This window comes from Tachypleus tridentatus, chromosome 7, assembly GCF_004210375.1.
Source record: "Tachypleus tridentatus isolate NWPU-2018 chromosome 7, ASM421037v1, whole genome shotgun sequence".
NCBI lineage: Eukaryota > Metazoa > Arthropoda > Merostomata > Xiphosura > Limulidae > Tachypleus > Tachypleus tridentatus.
Window position 1 is genome coordinate 3,243,776 of NC_134831.1, and position 8,694 is coordinate 3,252,469.

At 31.6% G+C, this 8,694-nt stretch overlaps 1 long non-coding RNA gene across 1 annotated transcript; it reads right to left on the minus strand.

Moving 5' to 3' along the window:
- Nucleotides 1–5,894: 5,894 nt before the first annotated feature.
- On the minus strand, nt 5,895–8,215 carry LOC143257930 (uncharacterized). Its single transcript, XR_013032031.1, has 3 exons — nt 8,142–8,215; nt 7,881–7,997; nt 5,895–6,224 (listed from the first exon to the last, which is right to left on the minus strand). It is a non-coding gene; the product is annotated as an uncharacterized LOC143257930 (long non-coding RNA).
- Nucleotides 8,216–8,694: the final 479 nt, after the last annotated feature.

Here is an 8,694-nt window from a genome sequence, read left to right on the forward strand (position 1 = left end):
TTCTGTTACTTCCCATACGTTATGGGACATTCGTGGGACATTCCTTTTTCTTGCGCACTGCAGTATCATCTCTCTTGGCCCTCTGTCATTAACCTTTTCCAGGTCGATGAATATCATGTACAAGTCTTTTCTTTCCTCCACATACTCCTTTATCAATCTTCTCAATAGAAATATAACATCTATTGTTAATCTAACAAACATAAAACTAAATTTTTCTGTCTTTTCTCAGTCTCTGATCTGTAATCCTCTCCTATATCTTCATTGTGTGACACAAAATACTGTACATCGATAGTTGCTGCAGACATTCCTTTGTTGCCTTTCCATTCTATAAATACAATACTGAAAAGTCTACACATCATCTAACTGTTTAGCTTTCGTTGCTTCTTAAATGCTCCAATGAGTATATATATATATATATGTATGTTGTCTGAGCTGATTGCTTTCCCTTTTTCTCTAACTCTTTAACTATTTCCTCATATGTGTCATAGACTCCAGCGTTCATATTTTTCCGATTTACACTCTTCATTTAATAAGTGTTTGAAGTATAATCCCCATTTAATTTTGGTATGTATCATCTTTACAATAACAATGACATTATTATCCTTAATAAATTCGCACCATACATATCCCTCGTTTCCCTTCACTTGTTTTGGCTAATCTGCACATAATTTTCTTCTTCCTCTATTCTTCCCTTCAAATTTCTCATAAAGCTTTACATATGTTCTCTGTTTGGTAATATAGCCTTATATATTTCTTTTTTTCAATACTACGTATCAATCCAGATTGCACTGGTTCACTGCCGTCTCTTAAATTTTTTCTTCTCTTTTACATTAGTCTGCACGTACTTATTCCACCACTCTGGAAATAGTTTCTCTCTTTGATCACCAAGTATAACATATATTTTAACAACCTCTTCCCATATATCATTCACATTTTTATCCCATTAAATATGCCTGCACTCCATCACCATCCTTTCTAAGAACTCCTTTGATGCATTTCTTTCTTTAAACTTCTCCATCTTATTTTGATGGTACACTGTTTAAACCACTATTCTGCCTTTCCCTTTCATTTCGTAATTTATCACTAAAACCCGATAGTGTAGTTTAAGGCTTTGCTTAATATTGCTTAGTAATCTGCAACTTCCCATCTAGTCACTTCCTCTCTCCTAATTAACAAATAATCTGTTTGACTCCTTACATTTTCATTTCTGTATGTCTTCAAATTTTCTTCCTTTTTATGACAAATTGTATTGGCTACAGCGACATCACGTGCCTAAACCAATATAATCTGCAATGTATTGTTCGGATCCTCTCTAAACTCACTTTTTATTACTGTATTTTACTCATGAAGCAGAGATACATATTTCATTGAGTATGCCATATTAATCGGTGGCTGGATGCCATGAGATCTGCTTGGGCCTTCACCAAGTTTTTAGCTTCAGCTACCTGTCCTGTGAACATCAGGTCTATCCTTATAACTGACGGAAGGTATTTTCATCAACCTATGTTTACCTGGTTTTAATGTTTCTAGACCTGTGTCAATTTGACTGTCATTTTTATTTGTAATGACACTTGATAAATTGAGTCTGCTTCAATGTAGACCAGTTTGTGGTAACCATAGGTGACTTGGAAAAGAGTTCTATACTAGGTCTCTTCTGGAAAGCCTCTCATGGTTGCTTTACTGGTGGTTCCTCAGACGCTATGGTTCTTATTCTTTTTCAGCAAGTCCGCCCCTTTAACATGGGATAAACTTTATTTTGTCTATCACCATACTGATGAAGTGAATTATTAGTTTCCTTGAACATATCAAAAAACTTAAAATCTATATCAGCAATAGGCTTCTGTACAACTAGTTATTCGAGGTATCAGAGACAAATAAGGTGGTTGTCTCAAATCATATTAGTACTGTAACATATAATCTTCTTCACTGAATTCCCTGCTGGCACAGCAGTAAGTCTACGGATTTACAACGCTAAAATCAGGGATTCGATTCCCCTCGCTGGACTCAGCAGATAGCCCGATGTGGCTTTGCTATAAGAAAGCACACACTTTTTTTTTTTTTTTTTTAGGGAGGCAGACAAGGAAAGACCGATGAAGAAAAGTCTGCCAATTTTGATGATCGGTCAAGGTTCTATTTGCCAAGTTCCTAATTATTATGAGTAGGATAAACTAATAGATCAGCAGTTCAAATAATCATTTAATTAAAAAATCAAAAAGTGAAAGTTAGTGGCATTTTTTGTTTTCTGAGCTTTGAAGAGGCGGTATGCAGTAAAATGTCTCCAGAATGTCATGTTGTAACCGGTCGATTATTACATTGTTGGAATATTTTGTTGGTTGAAAGCTCCACGGTTGAAAATTCATTACAAATCTTTCTTTTTGAATTATAAAGCGAAATCTGGTAGTGATATGTTGATAGGATGTCTTGCGTTAATCATTCGATCGCTTTCTGTTGTAACAGAATCTTGGCAGAGTGAGTGTTTTTCTTATAGCTAAACTAGCTGCTCTTGTACACCAAGGGGAATCAAACCTTTGATTTTATATATGCAAATCTATAGACTTACCGCTCTTCCAGCGAGTGATAAATCTCGGCAAACCAGTCGAAATTCTAGATACACAGCGAGGTCAACCGAAGTTATTAGATTAAAGGTCTAGAGAAAGTTAAAGTTCGATTAAACTGTTAATGATGACTAGTGATTTTGGTAGAAAATAAAAGGTAGTTCAAGATTTAAAAAAGAAAACCTCATCGGTGCTTTATAGCTGATTAAACCTTCAGCTCAGTGTGCAGAGTATACTTGCCTGATTTGTGAGACGGAAAGGATTTGGCATTGAAATATCTTGACAGAAGCTATTGGTTTCAAGACAGCCGAAAGTTCATATGCATATATCCAGCAGAAGCTAATATAAAGTGTAATTGATGCACGAAATTTTACAGCTCAGGGTAAGTGAAGTGGTGTTTAGCAAAGAATAAAAGAGATCATGTCTCAGGCTCTATACGAACGTTATCTTTCCCGTAAGATGAACTTGGTCATTGTGGATGAAGTGAAATCAGTCATTCCTGTAGCTGATTTTTACTCAGCATTGGAAACGAGCTATGTCTTTCTCAGTAGTTCATATGTACCTGCCAAGTGAATCAAATACCAAAAAGACATATCCGGCTGACAAATCAATTGAGCTAAATATTTACTTTGACGCTCGCTGGGAGAGCCAGATCAGAGTGACTAAGGCAATGGAAATGCAATTTGACTGCTTCATTAAGACATTAAGAAGTAGAGAATAGTTGTCGGGGAAGGTGGAAGATCATCATGATGGCCGATTACTACTGGTCGTTGGAATGAGATGTTTAAAATACAATACATACAAGAACAATAACAATACAGTTCATGAGACTAAAAGATATAATTTCATTAAAAAATCATAACAAATGATGATGCATATTTTACACCAATTTTGACCCTTTTCTTTAGATTTTTTGTATTTTTGGGTACAAACGTAATTACAAAAAAAAATGTTCATTGTGTTGAACGAAATAATAATTTGATCTAAGTACGTTTTTTTTCTTTTCTGTCCGATTCACAAATCTCCTTATATGACAGAAATACATCAGTATTATTTTCAAATCCTGCATAGCTGAATTATGGAAAATTGCTGTGTGCTTGAACTTCATAAATGTTACAAATATTCAGTGAAATATAAAATATTTCTTAACTTGTTTCACTTTGTTCGTGGTATTATTCTTTAATGACATGTTTTATTTTCCTTTGTTGGCTTATAGTATGTTGCTGCTCATGGAGAAATCTGGTGAACACACTCTGTTAACCTACTTTTGCTAGAGCGATGCTGGCTTTGTAAACTGCTTCTTGCAAGTCATTTGAACATGTGTATGAGTATATTTAATTTTTAACATAGTAACGAGTTTTGATTATGTGTTTTATTATACTGCGTATTACACTTTATCACAGACGACTCTCCGATTTATTATGTTATGTATCACGGTTTCAAATAGTCAGAAATTGTTATTTGAATTTGGAGTTAATTGAGTATCAATGTGTATCAAATTTATATTTACCAACAAAACCGATACACACAATTGTCTTTTTCAATACAAATTTATTATATACACAATTCACACAATTTTGATACTTATATTACAGAATCTACAAATATACATAACAGGTGGGACATTTGCAAAACATATATATATATATATACATTAAACACATAGAAACATAGATATGTTTTTTCTGATATTTGTTCAGAAAATATGCTTTTTCTACATTATACTCATTTTATTAAATTAGTGTCTGTATATTATAAGTTTAATGTATTCTTACAGTGTAGAGCACTCTAATGACATGCTGACAAATTAAGAGTAAATAATTCCATATGTTAAACTACAAATTTTTACCAACACGATTTCCATAAAAAAGGGCAACAAGTTAGGCTAAAATACGATTAAACCATTCTGAACATTGATGACATTTTTAACACGTGATAGAAGAAACAGTTTAAGTTTTATAAGTTTGTAAATCCAACAAGAACTGTGTAAGAATCTATAAAAATTTATTTTCAACCATTTCTCTATAAGCAGATGTCTTCAGCTTTGAATTTTCTTTCTACTGATAAAAATGTTACATACACTTTATCATAAAAATAAAATAAAATTCATTACATATCAGCAGTGCCACAATTCTTTCTATAACTTCTTGAACCATTCCCAGTTGTATAAATATTTACAATATACCATAGTATTTTCCTTACTTTGGAATATAAGTTGAACTCTAAGCAGGTATAAAGATCACACAAAAGAAGAAAAACAAAATCAACAAGGTTCTTCTAATTCCTTTTCTCAAACCATTAAAGAAATAAATTTCTCCATGAATTATTTAAAAAATATTTAATTTTTTATTTACATTTTGAAAAATAAATATTTGTTTCACATTTTTAGTAGATTTGTTTATTTTTCTCTCACTCATGCATCTGAGAAAGTACTCAAAAATGTGGAATTATGTTATATTCTTTATCATGTTAAAATGTGTACAGATATGCATAAATGATTTCTTTTATAAGGATTTACATAACCCACTAACACAGTTTTTATTATTATTATTTTTATTTACAAAGCATAAAAATGTCATTTATTTATTTTTGAATTGAAAGCATTTGCTATTGTTTGTTTTGAAATTTCGCACAAAGCTACTCGAGGGCTATCTGTGCTAGCCGTCCCTAATTTAGCAGTGTAAGACTAGAGGGAAGACAGCTAGTCATCACCACTCACCGCCAACTCTTGGGCTACTCTTTTACCAACGAATAGTGGGATTGACCGTAACATTATAACGCCCCCACAGCTGAGAGGGCGAGCATGTTTGGCGCGACGCGGGCACGAACCCGCGACCCTCGGATTACAAGTCGCACGCCTTACGCGCTAGGCCATGCCAGGCCCCTTTGCTATTGCAAAAAGTTATGCAAATACAACAAACAGAAAAGTAACTCTTATTATTATACAATAAATTACATCTCATTAAAGTTATACATGTAAATACAAAAAGTTATTAATATTATTTTTCACTGGAATCTTTTTTTTTCTTAACATATAGAGAGAACTACCTCTTAGATAAACTGTACAAATTATAGTAAAAACAAGTGTTTCTATCAAAAAGTGAATGCATCAAAATTTAAAGTATCTAAAAACGATCTCCAACAAAACCGAGTTCTATAATGTCAGAAATTTTATCATAGGAACATTACTATTCAGTTGAAACACTTCTCCCAGTCACAAATCAACTAAAGTAAATTGGAATGAATGGATTTAAATTTAGCTAAACATTTTACAAGTGAAAATAATTACATTGGCCACGAAGACAAATATTATTCTATTTTTTCACTAGTAAAAGCTGATACTGAATGGAATTTATGGATATTACAAAATAAACAATAGTTAATTATGAGGCGATATCTTAAATTAAAGTTCTCATACTGTTAAATGAACAGACAAACATAACAATGAACTTCACAATTACTGCTATTGTTTTTTATTGTGTTTCATAAGGATGTTAGGTTCAATGAAGAAGAAAATATCTCAGTAAAATAATAGTAATCTATAACATACCTTAAAAGTTAAGGAGCAGTGTATTGTTTATCTGCATTTACTTCCAGAAAGTCTCTAAAGAGCGGAGACAAACGAATTTTGATCTCTGGTTTCCCATTTGTTGTAATGAGGAGATATATCTGAAAAAAAAGGATGTAACTTAATTAATAATTCAATCACTTAACGTAACTGCTTAAAATAATTCTGATACTAAAAAAAATATGTATATATAATGAAATATATGTATATAACATTAAAAGTTCACATGGTAATGATGACTTTTTACGGAGTTTCCCAATTTACCCTTTTATATCGAAATATCCAACAATTTATAACACTTTCTGAACTATGCTACTATTTTTATTGGGGCTAGTTATTTTTTTAATGCAAAGTTTTGTTGATATAAAATGTACTAGCTGTATTTGGATGAGATGAATTACAATACCCATTTGTAACTAATTTTTCCTTGATATATCAGAAAATAGCAAGGTGTTTCTAATGTTAAACAATTGAATATTTTCAAAGTTAAATCGTATTTATACATTGCATCACATATAGTGTAATAATGTTATGAAAAAAGTAATTGCAGTGAAAAATGATATATATACATTTGCAGTTTTTAATAATTAAGTCATTATAATAAGAAAATAAATCCACTCATAACATTCAGTTTGGACCTTTATATTTCTTATGCATATTAACATGTTTACATCCCTAGAGTTTTTTTTTATTCTTATACAGAAGACAAAAGTGAAATATTGTCAAAGTTGGGAGAATTATGAAGAATTTGCCATACTTGAGTAGCCTGACATTAATAAACCATTGCTTTGAATTTTAGCAGGATAATGATACAGAACTTTGTGTCTTGCTAAATAAAGTAATTTGAAGAAGATAGTAAGGATTTGTAATGTGAAATTTACAAAATAATCAACTTAACGTCATGTAATCATTCAACAGAAAAGTTTTAAAAATTAATGAACCAACAAGAAGAATTTTAAAAACATGTCAACACATAGGTTTAGAAAAATAAGTAACTGATTTATGAAGTGATATAGTTAAGGTAAAATAATACCTGCTAATTAATTATAGATTAGTACTGTGTTCCAAAAATACAGTTTTATTACGAATATTTTATTACTGAGTACAAATTTAGCTTTAAATTACAATATCATTCTTTTGCAACCTTCTACAAAATTTCAAGGGTTCATACCTTGGACTCACACTTCTGTCCAACACAAATACAGAGCTTCAAACCTGAATTCAAATATTAATAAGTGTAATTACCCTATTCAATTTACCATACTTTTCTTTAAGTTTAAACGAAATAAAGCTGCTGAGGTACATATTATTTTTAAACTTCCACATAACGAATTTTTTTTCTTGGTATGTTTGTGCTTAGGATCTTTCACATAAACATCTTTTACAATATTTTTTGCACAATGGTAAAGAAATGCAGTCATTAATATTACAACTATGAAGTAATAATTCTAGCTCAATGATATATATTAAAAGAGCAACTGTGAGTAAATTCAATGCTCAGACACCAGTGTTGAAAACAAAGAGAAGCTTATCAATTATATAACCACAAAACTGTGAAAAATAAACAAAAACTTGTATTCAATCCTCTAAATTACACCATTAAAGTTATGAATCATCTTGGGGTTACACATTTTAACTTGAAACATAAATCATTACAAAATATGCCTTTGCGCTACACAGGTGAAAGAGACAAAGTGAATATTAATACTTTTGTAACATTATTGATATCACAAGAAAACAGACTGGATATTTCTTACGATGTTTATAACTAAATCATTCCTGACGAAAAAAATGTAGGTTTTTGATTCTGTAGCATTAAAATCCGCAGTTCGATCTTCCTCGGCAGAATCAGCATACATCCCACAGTGGCTTTCCTATAAGAAAGCACACACTGTTTAAATAAAAGTTTTTATCTTCCATAAACATTAATATCACGTTGTTCAATAGAGAAAATACTGTAAAACACTCCCTATAAATCTCAAACTTATTCCAGTGTTGTAATAAGGAACTTTCCTTACAAGATTAAGTTTTCCCATTTTGTGCTACCCTCTATATGCGATTTTTTAATAACGTATGCCACAACCATTTTGCACCCACCTATTGGAATCAAAGATTTCAACATATCTTCCATGCAAATCATAAAGCGTCATCTTTTCACCAATAGGAATACACCATCGTCACGTGACGAATCTAGCTCCCTCTTATGTGTCTCTACCGAAAAGTCACTTTTTTGTGATGCTGAGGTTTAGACATTTTTATTTTTCTTCAAGTTTTGGTTGGAGTGGTTTACACCAGTGTAACTTACAATTTATTTCAAGAAATTTCCACTTTGAGTTTGAAAGAAGTTATTTACTCCTGTTTTAATATTTCACTTGTTTGTTCGATCTCAAGCCTGAATTTCTCAGTTAACGTTACTACTTCAGATACTTCTCATTCAAATGATGCCTTACTTCAGGCCACAGGTGCAAGTGACCCAGCAGGCTATTTACTTGCATTCATTCATAGGAAAATTGAGCATTATATGGGACAACATTTGTCTGAAAGGGATTTTGATCATTTCTCCTCACCCCA